The sequence below is a fragment of the Anoplolepis gracilipes genome, chromosome 3 (assembly GCF_047496725.1).
Source record: "Anoplolepis gracilipes chromosome 3, ASM4749672v1, whole genome shotgun sequence".
NCBI lineage: Eukaryota > Metazoa > Arthropoda > Insecta > Hymenoptera > Formicidae > Anoplolepis > Anoplolepis gracilipes.
In genome coordinates, this window is record NC_132972.1 from 12,130,125 (window position 1) to 12,153,291 (window position 23,167).

General features: G+C 34.5%; 1 protein-coding gene across 5 annotated transcripts in view; it reads left to right on the forward strand.

Moving 5' to 3' along the window:
* Plexa (plexin A) overlaps window positions 1–23,167 on the forward strand; it is a 256,742-nt gene that overhangs the window by 26,761 nt on the left and 206,814 nt on the right. The window contains exon 1 of one of the 5 annotated variants that reach the window (XM_072887437.1): window positions 13,471–13,797. The exons of the other annotated variants lie outside the window; for them this stretch is intronic. The gene's annotated coding sequence lies outside the window, so the exon portion shown is untranslated. Of the gene's footprint in view, window positions 1–13,470; window positions 13,798–23,167 lie in introns of those variants that run through there. 5 annotated transcript variants of the gene reach the window in all.

Sequence of the window (23,167 nt, forward strand, 5' to 3'; positions counted from 1 at the left end):
AGAGCCTATACGATTCGAGTGAAAATTGCGAAAGCTGAGCTTGCACTCATCTTTTTTTTTTGTTCATGCATTTCTGTGTGCGCGAGATATTCCGCGCTTCAGATATTCCACGAAGAGACTTTGGAGCTTTTCACTTCATGCTTTGCCTTTATGATTCCGTCTTGCGTTTGCTTGCAAATGAAAAGTGAAAAGCGTAAAGTGAAAAGAGAAGTAACTGGAATTTTCAATGAAATTCTGTCAAAGCCTCTTTTCCGATATCAGTCTAGATTCGTAAAATGTCAAAAAAGCAAATATGTTTCTTCCGCAGGTAGCAAATTTTTTTACTTTGCTAGAAAAAGAAAAAAAAATAAAAAATAAAAAATAAAAATTTTTCCTTGATATGTATGTATTTTAAGTATTATAATTATTATCCAAAAAATATGATATTATTTAATATACAAAGTAATGTTAAATTAAAAAAAAAACAAATATCTCGTTCCAACTATATGATACTAGAATTATTATATCTTTTGTACATTTGGAGTGTGTGTTCTAAACTAAGTAATTCGGAGTTATTTCGGTCGAGTATCTATTTGTTGCACAGCAACCGGCTATGGGGGTCTAAGCATTTCCGCTCGTGGTAAAAGATAATTTCCTTATCGCTTTATATAAACGCCTGTTCTCTTTCGTTGCATCGACGGATACAGTGTCTGTGTTTATCATGCTGCACAATTAATCGATATTCCAAGCGAAAATGTGTGTTAAAATGCAAAAGATAAAATATTTTCTCATAGGAAAAAATATTTTCTTGTATAACATACCAAGCATAATTATAATTATTTAAAATAAAAGTTATTAAAAATAATTATAATTATTTTAGTAAGCGTTTTATTAGCTATGGCGTTAAATGACTCATTTAACGACACTGGCAGACTATCAAAAAAAAAAAAAAAAAAAAAAAAGGAAATTAGAGAACATCGAGAATATTAATGTAATAAATTACGAATTAAATATATATAAAATCGTTTACAAAAGCATTCAAACAATTTTATTTTATTCATAAATACAATATAAGATATACAAACCTGTTTAGAATTTGTTTCGTTATACATATGTATTGCTTACATTTATTTTACATATTCAGAAAAATACTGAAAATTTCCAATATTATTATATAACCTTTTTATTTAAATAAAATTTCGGAATAATTTTTGTCGCGTTCTGTAATTTGGTCGTTAAACGTAGCTTATCAGATAGTATTGGCGAGCGTTCAAATAAAAGTCCAAAACTTAAACATGCGATAATTTTCATATAAAAAAATTCCGCGCGCGTTTGTACATTTTAATTTTTTTTTAAATAATTTAAAAAATTTTTTAATTTAGAATTTATTTACGAATTATAAAACATTTATGTTCATGTGCAATTTTATAATGCTTTTATATAAATGGATTTTTTCTTTATTGATTTGCCTCATAATTTTATACGAAAAATGTTATTTAAAAGACGTAATTATAAAAAAGTTATATAAAACGCGACTTCATATCTCTTTATTTGAGTTAATTTTCAGAATGCCTGTTAGCTCTTGCCTTCGGTGCGGCATTTAAGTGCGCGACTTACCGGATAGTATTGGCAGGCGTTCAAGTAAAGGTCAAGAACTCGGGCGCGCGATAATTTTCTTGTGAGAAGATATACGCGATACCGCGGTAAGAACCGACGTACAATGGGGCCGAACTATCGCGCGCCAATGCCATGAATCGCGCGGAGCGGCGCGCGTGCAATAATTTGCCCGACAAACAATAGCGCCTCCGTGTCGCTCCGCGATCGATATTAAGTGCACGCCGGAGACACCACGTTGGCGGAAAACGGCGGACCCGAGTTATCGAGTTTTGATTGGTGTTTTCATCGTCGATCGCCTTCGCTACGTTCGCGTCGCGCGTGCGACTGACGTGCTCGGAAATTGAAATAATAATGCAAAAAACCAAGAAGAAGAATAGCAACGTCGCGACCTGACGTTATTGCGATGCAAAACCATCGCACAGCACCCGCGTCGACGAGAAACGAGAAGGAATTCTCTCACTCTTAACGGGGCTTCGTATGCATGAGAGTCGGACAATATTTATGGCTTGCCTTTAAGGGAATAGCGCGTGTGCGCCCGGGTTTTACGTTCTCCTTGAGAATCGAATAATCCACGGCGTGTATCAGTTTAACTTTTTTATATTTTTGTCATTTGCTTTTTGTGTTTAACAATAAGTAACATTATATTTATGGCAGTTTTTACAAAATAATAAAATAAAATAAAACTGTAGTATTCTTTTTGTTATATTTATGATTATTTTTATAGTGTTTGCGTAACATTTACAATTTTATTTTATTTTATTTTTATATTATATATAGGAAATCTATTAGAATATAATTAAATAATACAATTTGATTATTTAAGTATATTTTAGATTACTCTATTTTTTTCAAAATTTTATTTCAACTTTTAATCAAGATATTTATTATTGATATCACGAAGCAAATCTATCCTAAGAATTTGTCATTAAATTTAATATTACATGTTGTGCATCATCTTGTACATATTTTTTATTATTTTTTTTTTAACTAAAAGAAACTTGTCTCGAGAATTGCCAGTTTGACGGAGTTTGCTGGCATAAATGTAGCATAAACAAAATGTGCAATCGTCTCGCGACACAATGCAATTATCTACGCGAAACGTATTCTCTCGGCGCTCGATATTTTTATCGCTTTATCGCAAGCTTTATCTCCCGTTCTCCCCTGTCTATTAGGTGTACATGCGTCAATAAACGCGCACGGATCGTCGTTGCATAATTACGCGTTGCGGAGAGGATATAGAATATCCCCTATCCCCGTTGCCGGCAAACTATATCCACTCTTGCGGAAATAATGCGACCGATACGGCGTAAAGTCGTGCTCGCGTCACACCACTGAGAGAACTAAAGGTTAAAGACATTAAGAAACGAGCGTAAGCGAGGATGCTATTGTTGTACCCACCATGGCGCATACTGTGGTCAGTATACTCGTGACCGGAAAAGTCAAAGCTTGGATGGTCGATTCACAGGTATGTCGTCAATGGACAATCTAACTTAACACACTCACTGACCAAACTCTAATATCGAGTTGCCTTTTTTATCTTTTATCTTTGTAACATTTGAACACAAGAATGTGTGATGGAATTTCTTTGTGGCTGTTGTGCTTGTGATGTTTCGGTAGTTCTAAAAATTATACCATTGACAAAATAATATTGTCTGTTTAATACTTGGCACATTTTGATTCGAAATTGTTAAAAACCTGATATTTGTGACAATAATGAGTTACGAAATATAAAAATACATATAAAATGCAATAAAAGTCTCAAAAGTTATTATTTTGAGTTTAATTGCTTTTGCAAAAATTAATTTATTTTTAATTCTCTATTTCTCTTTTTCTCTCTTTTCTTCTGTAGTCATGTAAAACCGTGATTTACGCCCAAATCGTTTATTGCAAATTATTGCAATTATCTGAATTATTATTTATCTCAAATTGTACGTGAATAAGATTCGAAAAAAATTAATTTACCATCTGTTCACACTAAAATTCGAAAGAACTATGGCATTGATTTAATTTTCACGATAATAAGCAGATGTTAGATAGTTATTCTCAACAGTATTTTACAGCGATACAATATTAAATTAAATAATTTATACGGTAATCTGTAGCTTATTTAAGTAATCTTGCGGTATAATCTTGACATAACTCAAGTAATCTTTTTCCTAGAGTCAATGGACAAACTGTGCAGGCTAACCAAAAATTTCTTCGCTAATTCCGCTTAAGTAACACCCGTTAATTTTCTAGCGATTTATACATTGTCGTAACCCCTCAATTTCCCGTCGCTTATTACTCAGGGACTCTCAACGCCTCGTCGGGCTTGTACGTCTCCGTTTGTTCTCCCGATGTATATGGTTGAGCGATGCGAAGTTACGGGACACCCCGTGTGTATCCCATTGTTCCTTCAATTGAGGGTGGTGTTCTCGCGGAGAGGTAGGTGGGTTCGAATTTCCACATGGCGCGAGTGGGTGGAATAATTTAGCGAACGAGACGAATGTCTCGAACGCGCGGGCCCCGCCGGGCTCGAAATCGTCGAGCCGCGTCATGCGCGACGCCATAAAGAAGGATCGATATGGGTTTTTAAGGGACACGCAAAGTTCTATTTCCGAATCCGTGCCGCGATTGTTGTTTTGCGTTCTTGGAAGTGTGTCGAGGAGTAAAAAAAGCGAGAAGGACAAAAGGGAAAGATTTCGCCACGTGACATCTGGGGAAATTTTCAAATGATCCCGATGACTCGAAACTGAAAAAAAGAATGTCTACAAATAGAATATTGATGCTTTTACTCGAAGAGTAAATCACTATGAGTGTGGCAATTTTTTTATATAAATAATATATATTCGCCGATTTATTCCACTTATTATATTTGGAAAATCTTTTTTATATCTTTTTTTTCCTTCTTCCATTGTTATATGTGACTAATATTTTATGTCCCACACATAAAGAATATAAGAAAATTTAAAACTATTATTTCAAACAAAATGAGCTGTGTGAAATCTACTTTACTCGGGAATCTCGTTCATGTTCAATATACAGCGATGTGAAAATGTTACGAGGTTTTTTCCGCGAGCAATTCCCTTTTCTTGTTATGGAAAAAGACTGTGTCTTGATTTCGACTCACTCGAGAAAATTGCAAAGGGATTCACCTCCTTCCCAACAGTAACACAACTGGCAATGGCTTCGTTACCGTCATTAAGGAGATGTGCAAGCGCAGCAGAGTAGAAAAAAATTTCGAAATTATATGAATTACCACTTGTTGTTTGCGAACAAAATCGATATTATTTGTCTATTTTTTTATACAAGTTATAAGGAAAATTTGATAAGTCATAAATACAAAAATATTTTAATTATTTAGTTTCAACTTTGAATTTATTTTTAATATGGTTATAAAACATAAACATATATTAAAGGTTTTGAGAATAATGTATTTTCTTACTTTCTTTATCTAAAAAAGTAGAAACAATTTTCTTTGTTTACTATTATTGTTTTCTAAAAAAATAATAGTAAATAAAGAAGTAAGAAAATACTTTTTTTCGAAACCTCTAATATATGTTTATGTTTAAAAGATAATAATAGTAAAAATGATAAAAATAATAAAAGATATAATAATAGTAGCTGATAGTAAAAAAAAATCTTTTGCAAAATTGTATAGTTTTTTTTTAAATATATTGTAAATTGATTTTTTAAATTTATTGTAATATTGTGTTAATGGTTAAAGATATATGTCGAAAACATTTTCTTATTGTTTTTATTATCTGTAAAAAACAATATCCATTCGAAAAAGATAAATTTTCTCAAGATTCTTTCATACACTGTCGAATATGCAATGTTATATATTACATTATATTGATATACTAATACCACGATTGAACAGAGTAATTATATAATAATTTGATAAATCAGCGAACATCCTACATCTCACTGTGTGTAATTATGAATGTGATGTGTCCATCAATTCATTGTTCATTCACGCAAAGCAGATGCAGCATCTGCTCGAATTTCGAATCAAGCATGAATAATCTATTATCCATTCGCTCACAACAACGGCGCGGCGTTTTCCACGTAACGCAATTTTTAATTCACGAACGCGAAGGCTATTTATGTTCATGTCCGTGAAAGCGTTAAGCTATAATTAGCCGTGTACTCGTTTCTCGCGCTTGCACGACGAACGCATGTACCCTCGAGGTTGAAAGGACCTGATATCTCGAGCTTGGCCTCTTCGTTTCTTTTCGTTCCTCTTATCCTCTCGAGCTCGAGTTGTTTCAACTCTACCGGGTGCGAGTTATGGTCGGGGAATGAATTTATCGGAGACGAAATCGTGCACGCGGGGGGTTAAGGGTGCTTCCAGAGAGCATAAAGATCGGATCGTCTCCGTCGGTGCGTCGAGGGCAGATTGAGATTCCGATAATGGAAATTCGCGACACGGCTGACGCACACAGGGTGTTTCGATACTTTGGATCGTTCGCACGCGCGCAGATTGTAATCGAGCATTGTTATTACTTCGCGTTCCGGCGAGATGCGCGATGGATAATTATTCCCAATTAGATTTGCGGTTCAATGTTCACCATTCTCACCATTGTGATGGAGGCTTCTATTTTCGCGTATGAGCAACTCGTTCTGCGTTTACAATTAGTCACCGTTCATTTATCGTCGTGATAATGATTTCGAGCGGATAAATCAAAGAATTCCCTCTCTCTGCAGAAACAGTAAAGATTGAAATATTCTGCTGTAAGTCCAGATTTAAAAAATTGTACTTTGTACTCTTGTACATTATCGTACTATGTTCGCTTCACTATTTACGTCTTGTGCACGCTTGTGTTCGTTCTTCTATCTTGATTTTAAAATTATTTCTGCTTCGAGTGTAGCGCATACGTACATACATACAATGCAACACCCACGCGTCAAACGAAATCGCATGACTCGCGGAAATTAGATGCCATGTTTCCGTTCTCGTGTAAGTATCCCTCGCATTTGTCATACGCGCAACAACAACATGTTCCCGACGCGCGCGCCGCATATCCGTTCGATTTTTCCATCGGAACGAACCCGCCCTTCGCCGCACGCCAGTCCTCGGCATTTTTATCCGGTGACGTGCGAGCGCTGCTGTCGTCGTCGGTCGTCATCGATTTCATCCTAGCACCGAGATGCCGTCTTCTTTAAAGATGTTTACGTAAATAAACTCTCTCCACAATCTGTGTCTGTACGTCTGTATTCGATTAATTGAAAATCCCATTTTTGGAAAATGCCGAGCATCTCGCTAGAAGAACTCGTATAATTGTACTCAGCATGAAAGTCGGCGAGATTTCATCTCTGTGCTGGAGTTAACTCGGTTCACGCTCCGATGAGTCCGCTGATCGATCTAATCGGTATGATGGTTAAGTGAATTCCATCTGGCAACGAACGCGAGGCAGGCATAGGTACTGCGGCATCGGAACGCCCTCGCGATTTCGACAAACCTTTGTCGTTTTGACGTTTCTAGGTCAGGCCGATTGCGCTTCTAGGTCGCCCGAGTTCCCGAACGCCTTTATCGTTCGTGAAAGTCAAGCTTGAACGAACTTCCTCACCGTCGTTGTTGCCGCCACCGCTACCGCACCAAGCCACATGAAGTTTTAACCGGTGTTGTACCTTCTGCGATACGAGAGAATTAATCGTTGCGCGTGAGAGACGACAGGCAAGGCAAAGACGAGAAAGTCACAGACGAATATGAACAGAGGATAATTGTTTGCCGTGGTGAATCGCGTGCCAAAACTCATCATATTTCTCGATGATAGCCATTATTTTCAGAATTAGATTTTTTAGGGCTTATCTTTTCTAATTTTCCAGAAAAAGAATATCTCAGAAAGTTTTTTTTACATGTAATAAATAATGTACAATTATTGTAATGTTAATCTTTTATTTTGTAGTGAATGATAAGATACTTTAATCAAAATATGAGTACTTAGTATGAAAAACCCATAGGATAATTAATAATTTTTTTTAGCATATACGCATAATCCGCTGGAATATCAATGGTAAAAAACCAATAAATAATTCTTTTAATATACATATATATGATTTTATAATATTAATTAATTTTATTTTTAGAAATATAACATACCGTCTCATTTATCAAAAATATTCTTAAAATTATTTTACTATATTTAAACAATAAATTTTCTCTTAATAACACATTTTATTTTACGTATATAATATGTACGTAAAAAATATAAAATATTAAATTATATAAAATAAAATATTACATATATAATATATATATAATATAAGATTACAGGCGCTTTTATTTTAAAAAAATCAGTTATGTTCTGCATATGTGAATTATACATCTATAAAGAATAAAATATCTGAATTTGATATTATTTTACATCGGCTTAATATATAAATATGTACTTTTACATTTTACATACATATAAATCTTTGTATAAATTGATAAAATTAGAAAACGCACATTTTGTTTTTTTTCCGAAAAAAGTTTATATAATAAATCGATGTATTCTGACAAGAAATTAATATTTATCTGATATTAGTATTGTTAGTTGTTGAGTACCGAAGAAACAAAATACAATGAAAGAAAGGTGTTTTATTTAATTGATTTATTGAATTTTCTTGAAATGATAATTTTCGATCCTTATTCGGTATATGAGCGCGATTCGTACAGATATTACTATTTACGACGTTTCCGCGCGATATTTTCGCTTTCGACCATGTTTTCAATCAAATTTCCGCGTTTGTAATTTTGTTACATTGCGGCACAAATAGTAACGGATTTCGTAGTGTCAAGCTACAATGCGAATTATCCTTTTGTCCTTCGAGTTCCTTTGTCCTGATACTTCGGTACTTGCGATACTCGCGTCCCGAGGACCGAACAGAATTCCTCGTCTCTCGGAATTATATGGCGAAACGGCAACAGGGAGTTGTTCTCAGGGCTGTAATACGAACGGACGTCCTTTAAACGACCATTGTTACGCTATACGCCATGCACAAGTGAGATTGCGTTTTATTTCGAAAAGATTATTATGCGACTCCAGAGTAAGTTTTATAGAGAATGTATCGAAATCTCATCACGTTAAATTCGTTTCTTTTTTTCAAAAAAATAGGCAATTTTCTGCAATTTGAAAAGACAATAAGGAACATTACGCAGTCCATTGATTTGATTTCGTGGAATTTTATTGTGTAAAATATAATAGACAAACTGACAGACATTTTAAACAACGAACGCATACAGGTTGTGCAATAAGAGCATATCATCAAATCATAAATTGATTAATTAACTTAATTTTATATTTCACCGCTGATAAGCATTTATCATGGATGAGAATGCCGTGGTTTGTAGCAAAAGAGACACCAGATATGCACTTAACCGACGACGAGTCGCACCATCGCATCGTGGTTAATAATCAGTATGCACCGATAAGGGGAACCAGGCGTGATTAATACTGAGAACTCTTATCGCCAAGATGTGGAATATATACTTGCTTACGGTAGTATTACCGTCTCGTGCGTGTGTAACGGTCACTCACGGTGAATACGAATCATTTCTCGGATTTCTTCGTGTGAAAACATCCAATCGCAGTTGGCACGTTCATTGCAAGCCCTCGATGCAGATCGTGTCATGTACATTTGTTTCCCGAGATAGATAGTGAAAGATGCAAAATAGCCTTGTTTACTTTAAAAGTGATATATGTGTTTAACATTTCAACATTATAAATCTTAACGCAAACGTAAATTTACGTGTTATATATAGAGTTTAGCAAGATTTTCAAAACAGGATTTATGCTTGTAAAATAAATGATATATAGTGCAATATAATCGATGTATTTCCTATTTTCTGTTTCTTCTTTTTATATCATAATTTGTTTAATCATACGGTTATACGTCAGAGTCATAAAGGTCTATCATATATAATATAGTATTTTAAAGATAATTTGTAAAATATTAAAGATGATATTAAACGTCATATATTTGATTTAAAAATTGATATATATTACAAGATTATATATCTGTCAATACAATAAAACTAATCTAGATATCAAGGTTTATTCAGTACAAACAAATATGAGTTAATTTTTTTTTAGATTAGAGAAAATATTATTTTTGATGATAAGAAAATATTTTTATAACAATTGCGAAAAAGGTATTTCAGCTTCAAAATTAAATGCTCTGATCTTTAGTAGTGTTTCGTATCATACCTTTTATATATATATTGTAAGTTCTTTTAATCGTATTGTGCATAGTATATACATATAAATCTGATTATAATTTCTGGATGATGGAACGAGCGTGCTCTGAGATAACACTTTATTTTCGCGGGGATCGCATGTAATGCAATGGACGCTTTTTTAAATCTGAAACTGGTTTGCAAAGTAGTGCACCGGTGGACTCTTTAGGACTCTTCAGTGATGTTGAACGAACGGCCGGAGGTGGGACGATTCGGATCTCTTTTCTCGTACGCGCCCCGTTATTATAGCAGCGGTGTCGATCGAGGTGTGCGCCCGTTTTCTTTATTTGTAACTACAGCCCTGGTTCTCCTTGCCAGCAGCCTTGCCCGAACCGGCCAACGACCGTATCTCTCTTACCCTATCCTGTTTGCCCTCTCTTTCTGTCCCTCGTTACCTACCTACCTTACCTCTCGCCTTTTCTTTGTCTCTTTCTCGCTTGCTGTCTGTCTTTTACACTCCTTTCTCTTTCGCTGAACAAATTTTACTCTTCCACGACGTTCCCTTTGATCCGACGTAATCTCGTGCTAAACTTGTACGAACCTGCACGAATTTGTAGAGAGCTGATCAACCGATTCGAGATGTCGCGCATTTGAAATGAAGAAAAAAAAAAGATATTTCTGGTGATAAGGATATATCCGCGCGATATTTTACTCTACGTTGAACAACACGTTGTAAAACGCGGAGAAATTTCGGCACGCTATTGCGCTCGTAAACGCAGGTTGCGAACTTCGTATGGCGTGAGATTTTATATTTTCGATGCGATTATCGGTACGTGTGGCTTTACGACTTTGCGTTGCGTGCGTCAGATCTAAAGATTAGCGACGCGTTTTTGGCACAAAAACATGAACTCTCTGTAACAGCAATAATTTATGCATAGAATATCCCCGATCTACTATTTTATATTCTTTTTTATGCTTCATATGAAAAATACAAAATATGTAAAATCAGGAATTTTAATTTGAAATTTGAAATACTAATAATTAATGTGCAATAATAGTAAAAATAGGAAGAAAGAAATATAAACAAATCGGCAAAATTAATATAATATTTATATTTATATTTATAATTTATATTATATATTCAGACAATACCTTAGATATATTCTACGCACGTTGTACGTGTATTATACGTACAATGTAGATTGTGCGTAGACGCTATTTTGAATCTCTCGGTAAGCGTCGATTGCACTGTTGGACTCGACTTGTTCGAAAGAATGAGTGGGCTAACTTTCGTTCTGGTAAGCGTGGGTGGCGTGGGCCTATCCCATCTTATCAACTGCAGCAGCCGAGGCGGATGTCACGATAATACGTTCCATGGAACGTTTTCGTCATCATAATGAGACATTTACCAAATATCGTTTAATGAGGAACTGAGAAATAACATGTTCTCTTGACGATGTTTTTTTCAGGCTTATGATTGCTGTGATATTTATAAATCAAAACTTTATAATTTATAAAACCTTATATGAAGCGTTGAGAATATACGAGTTATTTTGAAAAAATATCTGAAATGCTTATTTTATTTGAGCTTGCGATATTGATTTTATCTCAGCTATTTTTCAAAGTTACGTATTTCAAGGTAGCATATCATATTATTTGCTGAAATTGATGAGATTGTATTTCATACATTTATCTGACATTTTTATTTATCATACATAGGATATGAGTATCATACATCGGATATATACATCGGTTACAACAAAGAAAAAATTAAACTTAGTTAACGCAATATTTTATTAGACTAAAAGAATTTTACAATTTTTTTTCAATAGAATCTGAAACTTATGTATTTTATTTTATGGAAAGTATTTAGGGAAAAATAAATTTATCATCTACTTTTTAATCTACACTCTTTTATTTATTATTTTGCGCTCTAGTTGTAAAAATTTGGAAATTGATATATTTATATTGTACTCTCAATATATTGTATAACTATATTCTTTTGCATCGGTGCAAATGTGCGTAACCAACGTTTACTGGCTCGGATTTCGAGCCACTGCATGTACTCTAGATCACCCAATCCTAGTAGCAGGAAGGAAAGCTTGACGAAAAATGATATGTATTTCTTCGCTTCACGACTTGCGGACTTGCTCGTTCGATGTCCACATTGCACCAGTGCTATGCGCAATGCTTCTTGCCCGTTGACGAGGAAGTTATCGTATTTCGTCGTCCGTATCATGTAACACCTGGACGCACTAATGCGACGGTATACATTACGGAATAGAGGTGCACAAGTGAGTGATTCGTGCCGTGCACAGTGAGCTAAGTGCTCACAGATCGATTGCGAACTGCATTTTCGAAGAATTCGTATTGTAAAATTTGTAAACAGCTGATCGGCAATTTGTTAGGACTGCTTGTGAATTTTGGAGTAGACGTTGCGTCGAACTATAGCTCAATTATTATTTTATTAATTTATAAACTTAGCTCAAATATTTTATAAAAATCAGAAAGAATACGCTATTTGTTTATTGTTGTTCTTATTTCTTTATAATTTTATTTTCGTGACATACACTGACAGATAAAGAATAATATTTTTTTACTAATGACACATTAAATAAATAACGTATCGTTGCTTTGATAACCATTTTTGCTATTAACATATATAGATTATCACCATGTGTGCGTATTTATTCACTTATTGATTCCGCTGTCAAGGTATGACAGCATAAACATAAACAATGAGCTGTGTATAATAAATTGAGTAACTATCGTGATTACATCGTTTCGATTCGTTCGTGTTACTTCAATTCACGAGGACACGTATACAACCGTCGCAAGGTAACATCGATGCGCACCGACTATAGAGGGAATTCCATTGAAGTCGAAGCTTTCCCCGGGATGGGCGCGATAAAAATGCGTGAGAACGCGTCTCGTCGATCTGCCGTTGCGCGCAGCGCGATGTTTTCTCCGGAGAAACTCGATATTCGACGAGGAGAGTCACGTTGCCCGAACGTCATTTTGCAATAGCAACGTCCTCGCTCGTAGGAAGGTCATCTCGCATCGTTCAAAAGTGCATTTTACTTGTACGATTGTGTGGGAGATATTGTAAGAGTTCGTACGCGAGTGTGCGATTTTTTTTTTTTTTTTTTTTTTTTTTTTTTAAGACGAGTAATCTCTGGCTCTTTCTCGGCATCATTATTCGCAATGAGTGAAGAAAAGCGGCAATTTAAGCGTTTCGGGGAAGAGAGCAAAGGGCTACCGCGATCGCGCGGCCCGATCACGCTCTCGTTTCTCCTCTCTACCTGCCTGTCCGGCGAATCTCACGATCGGGAACGAGAGCAAAAAGATAACTAGTATAGCCTTCGTGCCAAACGGTGTACAACGCGTTGCGCGACTTCTCGCGGTCACGCGACAGCTCTCGGAGCAGCACGAAGCACCATGGTGCGTCGAGACAACTCTAGGGATCGTTGATGCGAGTTTTCCTTAGGGGCGAAAACGTGAAAAAAATTCACCGTCAAAGAAATTAATGAGAAAATTGTTCATTTTTCGCGTTTTCAGCCTCAGGCAAAGGATCTGCGCGCTGCGCGCGTTTGGACTTGAGACATGCTCTCGCTCTCGCGTGTGGGGCTGCGCCAACTCGGCGGGGTTCGTGCGAGCTCGCGCACGTTCGGGCAGACTCGAGCGTGCTCGGCCGTTTCCGAACTCGCAAGCCCTTCGCCGCCGTCGCTGTAGTCGTGATTCACAGTCCGGGTCAGTTCGTCGAACGATCGTCGCTCCGTACGGGAGGACGCGTGCGCGAGTGCCGCTGTGTGATCACGTGAGAGTAGTGTAGAGCAGTTCGATACGATTAGTTCGGTGGTGACTAACCGCGTTCGCGTTCGTCGCTCGGTGGTGTGTATTGTATTCTTTCGAAACATCTTAAAAACAAGTGATAGTGATTACACCAGCGGAACGGATATAGGGTTAGTGACGTACCGAGGATAATGTGCAGGCGGGCCGTGGTCGAAGTTCCACGGATAGACACGAAAGTCGCCGACAGGCACCAACACGCGTGACAGGTAAGACTTAACCTCCACCATAATGGTGTTGGCTCGGATCCGAATTTTCCGACGGATGATTCTCTCAAACGAATATGTGTTGTTGCGTAGGCGTGGTTCTCGCATTCTTCGTGTAACTAACGATAATCGCTATGATTATTCGAGACTTTTTCCAAATGGACATCAAAAACAATGGGAAGCTTATATTACGTAGGAAAATCTAAAAATAATGGCTTCGAAATTTAAGCTTAAATCGTCAATTGATTCAACTTATTTAAATTAGACGTCGCTCGACTATATTTGTATATTTTAGAAAATTTATAAATTCCGTTTAGAATACATTTTCGTTAACCTTGAGCTTTATTCTTTCCGAGAGAGCTCCAATGAAACACGGGAAGTTCTTTATTTCTGGCCCTTTGTTCAAGTGTCGACTTCACGGATAAGCCGAGTGTTACAAACCGTTTATAGAGTTTAAATGACTATTCCATTCTGGATTGCGTTTTCGCCAACAAGCTTGACTTCAGTTTGAACGCACTAAATTCTGCGGTCGCTTTAAAAAGAAAGCGAGCCTGGTTTGCATTTGAGAACGTTACTTCTCGGAGCAATGGGGGGGGGGGGGGGAGTTCTTAATCTTTTCACTTTGATGACTTCCATTGAATTACTGCAAACTAGATTTTAGAATACTTGAGCGTTTCAAAATCGCAATTTTATATTCTGTTTTCTTATATTACTGGTCGTGCCATTAAATATCGTTCCATTTAATTTTCATTTTTATGGATTTTCTATGTTTTATTTACAAAAATGTCATGGAAAGTCGGAATAAAAATTTGTTTTAAATTATTCAAAGAATTTACAGACAAAGAAATCGTGAGGATTCAAAGGCACACTTTGCGTATTAATTTCTTAATATTCTGAATGGATTTTGAGAACCGCTGCTTTAGCTACATCATTGAATTTTAAATTGGAGGGAGGAAAGGAGGGTGTCAAGAAATTTCAAGCGTGACGTAAAGTTGTCTAACGGGTAGAAGGAAAGAAAGTGATTAAGGGAAGAAACTGATTAATGTGAAAACTAATTTTAAATTTGTGAAGCAAATTTTTTTGTTTGCTAATTAAAAATAATTGTACATTGACGTTAAAAGTATTAGTCTATTATTAATAAAACGGAATTTAAAAAAAATAAAATAAAATATTTTGCCCTTTTTTATGTGCATTGTATGCTACTATGTTGAGACATACGGAATCTTTTAAATGACTTAACAAGATTCACTAAAGGAGTGTTGTAGAAAGTACGCTTAGGCGCCTGTTTAAAGAAAATAATGGTAGACAATTATTACGGCATTGTGGACATGAAGCGTGCAAGACAATAAAATCAAATGTCATTTTTGTATGATATTATCTTACCTTACATATAATTTTATATTAGTGATACATGAAATGTTTCTGTTATCTACCTATTTTTTTAGAATCTCTATTAAACTAGTATATTGAAATATCGATTTTTTAAACTTATCTACTATCTTTAGTGTCTATTGTTTAGTTATATGAACGGTAGGCATAACTTTGGCAGATGTATATGTATCTGATATGATTATTATACGACATGCATGTACATATTTATTTCGCACAAAGGATACTTTAAATTCTTTTTTGCTGTATTTGTTACATAGAGTTACACAATATGTATATTCTGTTATTATTTTCAGTTGTAACTGCAACTGTAATTATCTTTCAAAAAAAGCATTTTTATCATCACTGTAATTACTTTTCATATTTAAAAAAGTATAATTCGAAAATCAGAATGCAGAAATATATATCGGAGCATTTAAAAATATATATGCATTTTAGAATCAATGTGATATATTTCATTTTTAATATGAAAATATCATAATATATTATATATTAATATGATAATAAAATTAATAATATAATATTATTTGTTATAGTTACGACAGTATAGGTATAGAATGTACGGTAGAATATTGACACATCCTTTAATCCGTTATACAAAGAGAGATGCATTTTGGTATTTGTAAAAACATCGATTGGCGTTCGATGTAATCGGGATTTGTAATAAAATAATGCATTCAACGATTTATGGTCGCGTATGCATACACGACGCGATTTTCCGGAATCGAAAACGAAATATACACTGAATGGATAAAAAGAAATTCGGTGCAACTTCAATATTTTGATATTGTTTTAGAGAACAATAGGGTAAAGGCTGGAATTTTTCGGAACACGAATTTATTGATGCAATCTCATACATGTCAATGCAACTTTATTATAAATTAAATGAGTGATTGACAATTATGTAATAATGGAAAATTCTACAATTCAGTGAGACATACAGTGAGATCATAAAATTAAATTTAAAAAAAAATTGACTATAGAAGTATAAACCGATTATTTTAAAATATTACAAATATTATTTTATTATTTAATTAATTTTAAATAGACTTTGTGTTATTATAAATTTTAATTTAAAGTTGATTTTCATTTGATTATGAAGAACATATTGAAAATTAACAAGTCGTAATATAACATCAAATAAAATTATGTTAGGTTCAAGTAGATTTATCTTTTTCACATATTAACATTATTTTAAAATTGGAAAAATTTCTTATATATTTAATATTAAAAATCTACGTGCAAAAGTAAATGCTATTGATGAAACTTTTAATAAAAAATCGATTTTGATTCCATTGAAAATATATTGTTAAAAGTAAAACATCCAATGTTTTTAAGACACCCTATACATACTTGTGTTTTCGCGATGCCTGCATACATATATGACTTCTTGAATCAAGCCGAGAACAAACTATTCAGACGCGGATAGTAAAGCCGGTCCTCTCTCTCTCTCTCTCTCTCTCCCCCCCCCCTCTTTCTCTCTCTCTCTTTCTCTTTCTCTCGAACTTTAATATTTCAATATTCTTTCGCAGAGCGAGTTTCCCGGGAATTCTCCCAACACACAGTGAATGTTTTACATATTCGTATTTCGAAGCTTGCGTGGTGAAATAATTTTCACGCTCGTGGCAAAATAACGCGGTTTTCGTGGTGTTTCAAATATAATGCGCTACGCGTATTTCGCGGAGAATCGAAAACGGAGGATCCAAATAAACGAGACAGAATAGGATGAGAACGTTCGCCGGAACACTTTAATACTTTAATACCGTTTCGGAGTACAAACGCGAGTCCGGGAAATATGTCGCTTAGCGTCCTCGTCGTCGTGTGACTCGCGCCCCGAATTTATGCGGCCGGTATTCTTTCCTACGGTATTCTCTGTTGCGTATATATCATTTCCGAGTCTCGTGCGGTGAATCGTGTGTAATCCACCGTTCTTGTAACGACCACAATACGCTCTTTGTATTCCTCCGTCCACGGCACGAAACTGCAGCTTTTTCGAGCGGTTTGTACTACTTCAAGCTTGAGGGCCATCGTGAAACATTAGACCATTTTCAAAGTAGATAAGCTTCGTCTATGTCAACAATAACTGTATAAGCTATACTTTTGTCAGATCTTTATCCAGAAGATAGAAGTAACGTTATTATCACTGCTTTTTGTGTATTCTACAAAGAATGAGTTTTTGATATAATTAATATTTCAGACATTTACCGATCTTGACATGCTTAAGACTGATTGTAAAAATACTGAGAATTTTAAATTCTTACTTTTAAACGTTTTATTCAACTAAATAATCATCATATATTATCTAATAATCTAAATTTAGATTTATATAAATAGCTAATTATTAACAAAAATTTGATTGAATTAAGCAAATATAAACGAATAAATTCATAAATTTTAATTTTGTATCTATGTATAAAGAAAACGTTTTTGTAACGTATTTAAGTAAGTGTAAGTGGACAAAAATATACATTTATTCTCATTCGGGTACTAGTAATCGCAGGCTACACTACTGTCCACATGTCCCAAGATGGACAGTAATAGAAAGATACGTCATTCAGCCATGTACTACCTATGTACGAGCGAGGTGCGTTTTTAACACCAAGTCGAAGTAACTCTGTGTGTGTGTATGTATATGAAAGAAAAAAAATCTGTCGACGGAAATCGACGCGGCGTCTGTATTATGCCTGGTATAAACGTCTCCGTAGTTCTCGAACATTTCCACGGCGGAAAAGTTAGTTCTCTCGTTAGAAGCAACGTGCGCGACGCGATGTCGCGGTGTTAACGGCACGGTCGTGCCGCACGTGGTATGTTACAGAGAGGCACGGAAACAACGTCGTTACAATCTCGAGGAGTATGGCGCTTCTACCGGTTGGATTTCGTCTTGTCGTGGGAAGAATATTAAAGAGCGACGCGTTGTTAATTCAAATGAATAGATACGTGTATTAATAAAATGAAAAAAGTCATACGATTTTGTTAATATATCAGATGTAATATGAGAAGTGAGCATGATTAAATAGCAATGTTTGAAAAAAATAACATAATGATATTGATTCGATACAACTTTTTAAAATTTGTCTCTTATAAAAAATTTATTGCCGTAATTTGTCTTTTATAAAAATTCTTCTTGCGAGTGTTTTCAAGATGAACATAAATAACAATCTTATTTTTCGCTTTAAAGCGTATTTTAACAGAAATTTTCAATTAGATATTCGCCAACATAAAATTGACTCCATTTTCAGAAATCTGTAAAGTTATTTAAATATTTTATGGGCACTGATATCCACGAACATTTGGCAAGCGAATGCATCGTCTAAATTTGGCTTTATAACGGTGAAGCGCAATGATGAATGAACAAGAGGAGGGAATGGTGAGCTGAAAGTATGAATGGGCTAATCAATTTACAGGCGTAGTCTTTGCCCGCATCCCGACCATCGCGCACATTCGTTCACACTAGTATCAAAAATTTTTAGTTACGAACGACGAATATGAGAAAAATAGAGATAAGTGTGTAAAAAGAAATAGCGAACATGCATTGTTAACGACGAGTAATTTAAATCAGTCTATGTAGAAAATTTGAAAAAAAATTAAGTAATTAAATAAAAAAATTGAAATAAAATTTTAGTTAGTTTAATAGTAAAAATGAACATAATTAGAAACTAAAATATACATGACAGAATGGAATTATTCAAAGATAATCGATAAGGTATTGATACAGAAATTAAATTCAGTTATAAATAGAATATTTATTTCGAAATTAAACTTAACGATATACATATATTATCTGCAATAATCATAATTTAATATTTGAGCGTATACAAAAGACTTTCTTAATTACTCGGCTAGTCTCTTTATTTAAAGTTTATTATTATATATTTAGTTCTTCTAATAATAAATATTTAAATGCATCTTTCGTATGTAAGATAGCAAGCGATATATGTTTTCGGAGCACGCTCCTCAATAAATGAACCGTGATGGCGCAGGGTCAAGCGACACATTGCCCTAATTGCATGTAACACGATCTCTATCTTTAACCGGTACTCCCAACCGATTTGCTTAATAAGAAAAATTTTGTTACGACGAGCTCTGGGCATCGATCCAGTCGTGTTGCGAGAATCGCGAAGAAATCGCTCCAGCGACGTGTAAGCAAAAAAAAAAAACCGTGAACTCGCACGAATGACTGGTCACTGAATCATTCGTGCAATAATCCATGCCTGCACGCCCGGAAGGCGCTCGACCGTGTTGTTACACGCGCGACCATGCATCTACATTCGTTCTGTTATGTGCCGCCTTATATGTGTGTATAGGTATTCGTGCGCGCTCGTAAAGCCGCGTGTTCCTCGCTCTCCGCTCGCCGAATATATTCGCCAACCCGAGGCGGATATCGCATCATATGGGTGACGTAAGATATGTGATTAGATAGTTGTTGAACGCGCTTAACATATGGAGTATTCAACTTTCTTTCATATTTCCTGTAATATCTCATGTAACGAGCAATTCAATTGTGTGAAATTTCGAGTATTTTTATATATTTTTTTTTTGTTAAAGAAAAAAAACTTTGGAAATATTTATAACATGAAAGTATTGATAACATGTCGATAATGAAGAAGACAAAGGCACAAGTACCCCGTCTTTCTCGAATGTGTCATTCTTATCGGATGCGTGATTCTTTTCGACGTATCTAATATAATTGTACAGAACGTAATTCTAAACTTTCACTGTCGATAAAAGTGTATTATGAAAAAAATTATATTGAAACACGAAAACAAAATTGCTAGTTTATTAATTTAAAATTTAATAATCTGTAGCAAGTTTCGCTGTGTTTCAATATTATTTTTTTAATATAATGAACTCTTGTCGATATTGAGATTTTCTATGTGCATTTTGTATAGTCGTACAAGATGAGTCATCGAGAAATCATGTGTCCGACAAGTGCGTTGTGTTTGAGAATTATGTACGGTCTGCCTTTGTTCTTTTCATCATCGATATGCTAATCGACAGATAGACACATGAGTTCTTTTCTATAAATAGATCGACCATGTTACGTGCACGAAATTCTAAATAAAGTTTGCGAAATCTTCACGACAATTAATTGACTTGAGAATAAAATCGAAGACATTTCTCTACGTAATTCTTAAGAAAAAGAGTCGAGTGCTGTTCAGTATCAAACCATATGATACTTTACTAATCATAAACTAGATTTTTTGTCACTAAAATCGTAGAATTGATATATTTTATGATACACATTTTTTCGTCGATTATTATATCACTCGATATAGATTAAGATATTTCTTTTCCGATGACGCAATCTTTTTTTGCGACGTATAGATTGACTGATGTAGAAGACAGACCCATATGATACCGTAATAATCTTTCATACATATAGAGATGGCATTCTTGGAATTAGATTCTTCCTTATAATTATCGCATTCCGACTCGTTTATCATTCTGCCATCGATGAATATTCAAGGAGATTACGTAAGCGATTCGTCGCTTTCATTTCGGTGCACTTCAATTTCACCCCTGTATACATCTCGTGTAACACATTAAATACGCATTAATAAACGTGCGTATATCAGTTTTAAGCGTGTGCGATAAATTACATGCCTTTTAGACATGGTTTTGATGACAGATATGTTATTATCTCATAGTAGCATGCAATGCGGATATGTATTATAAGCTACAATATAAATCTGACCATATCATATATATATATATTTTCGTTTAATATTTCTTGTTTTTTTTTATATATTTCTATCTTTAATGAGTAACTTTTGCTACAATAATAATACCAAGTAAATAGTAAATTTAAGAAAAGAGTAGCAGTTTGATATAACATTTCAACAATGCTAATAATAATAATGTATATTTCATAAAGACAAGTTTTCCATACTCTTGTTTTATACAGAAATATTTCTTAGATTTAAATATACAATACTCTTTTATCATATTCAACATATACATTAAATATATTTATTTCCGCATTTTAATGTATGTATTTTTGCAAGCTATTCAGAGTTCTGGCGCCGTTTCATATGAGCTTCTAAGGAATATGATACGGTACATTAATCTAGAAATAAAAATTAAAAAAGCCCTTCGTTTCGCCAAAAATTAACGCACATAACTTTTCACGCGTCGTCGAATCTCTACATTTTCATGCAATTAGTACCATATGTGCGCATATTCTATTTTTTGTTTGTTTTTAGTCTTCGTGAAGAAACGAAAGAGAAAGAGAGAGAGAGAGAGAGAGAGTAGTCAGAACCATTAATCTTCGAGCAGACCAAACGTGCCACAAGTGGTTTAAAATTCAAACGATTTCAGAGTCTTTTCGGTTTCTCGTTCGAAGGTCTCCTGGAGGTAAGCGTGCTTCTCGATCCTCCGTAGTAATGGCCGGCGAACTTCCCTTTTCGAGGCCTTTCGCCTCGAGACGAAGAAAAAGAGGATGTATACGTACGTCCGTGCGTCTTCTTTTGTCCCCGCACGTGACTTCAGCTTCGGCGATTTCGCAATGAAAGTGCGAAGTCAAATTTGTTTTCGTCGGGAACGGCTCTTTTCCTCTCTCTTTAATATCGTTCCGTGCATGCCGCTCCACTTCACCTTTATTACAGATCCTTTGTCTTTCTTCTTGGAACTCGTTTCAGGCCCATCTCGATGAGAGCGGGACCTGCGAAAACGATCGCATTCCTGATCTTGCTTCGATCCGTTGGGTCGATTTCAACCATGGATTCTGTGTTGAAATAAAGAAGTTTCAAGTTTTCAGAATTGTCTAATCTCAGGAAATCTTGGGAACTTTTATTTATAAGCTTGTATGCATTTTTTTATGTTGAATGAATGTATAAATTATACCTTTTGTATATATATACAAAATATATATAGTAAAAGTATTTTTTATTAAAATATAATAGAACGACAGACATTTCTTAAGAATAACAGATAAGAAAAAGATTATCGAATAAAAAGTATTGCTTTTATATCAAATAACGTTACAAATTTATGTTTGAAATTTAAAACTCTTGTTTTTTTTGTGCTTGAATGAGATATTATCGATATCGTACAAACATCTCTATCTCAATTTAATAAAAATTTAATCTGTAATAGAAGTCTATATAATGCAAGAATTTTTCGATGCATGTACATAATTAGATTAAAACTATATATTACTATTATGATTTATATACAATTTTATTTTATTTTAGCAATTTTGCACTGACAGATAAAACTTGACATGTGGAAATATAATTATCTTGTGCTGTTACCGTGTAATACGATCATAGTAACGTGTCATAACTCTTTGCGATATGACGATTATTTTTAGGCGTAGGCTTAAGAAATGTTAATCGACTAGAGATCCAACATTATAGACCTTTGTCGATGACATGCTGACATCGAGAAATAAGATGACAGTGATCCAAAGAATGTAATCATCGTATCTGACATTTTTCAAACGACATTTCTTAAAACACGAACAGTCATTATTATACTGTGAGCAGTTCGATGAGAAAGAGACGACATGTACATAATTCTGGTCATCAACTTCTTTCGCTCTTTTAAATAACCGTGATTTTATCCAATGATACCTCTTTTAAATAAGTCTTTGAAACATAAGTTAAACAAAAACGAAACAAAACACATAAATTGCACATATCATGCATATCAATGTATAACAAGAATAACAGTTTTCTAAAACTTCTCTTCTCGACATATATTAAATTATATTAATCTGTTACTCCTGTTTGACAGCATTTAAATTTTCAAATGACGTTTATTTGTATTTTACTTCTCTATGTTTTCACTAGGTAACTTATTTCTAGTTGAAGAATAAATTGGTTAAAGAATGATTATGTGCGATGTTGACATAACTTTCAATTTTATTAATACTATTAGAGAGTATTATTTATATTTGTTTGTGTCACTTTTTATTTTCTTTTTATTTTAAACAGTTTGAAACAGCAATTTAATATAGATTAAAAAAATGACTCTGTTATGT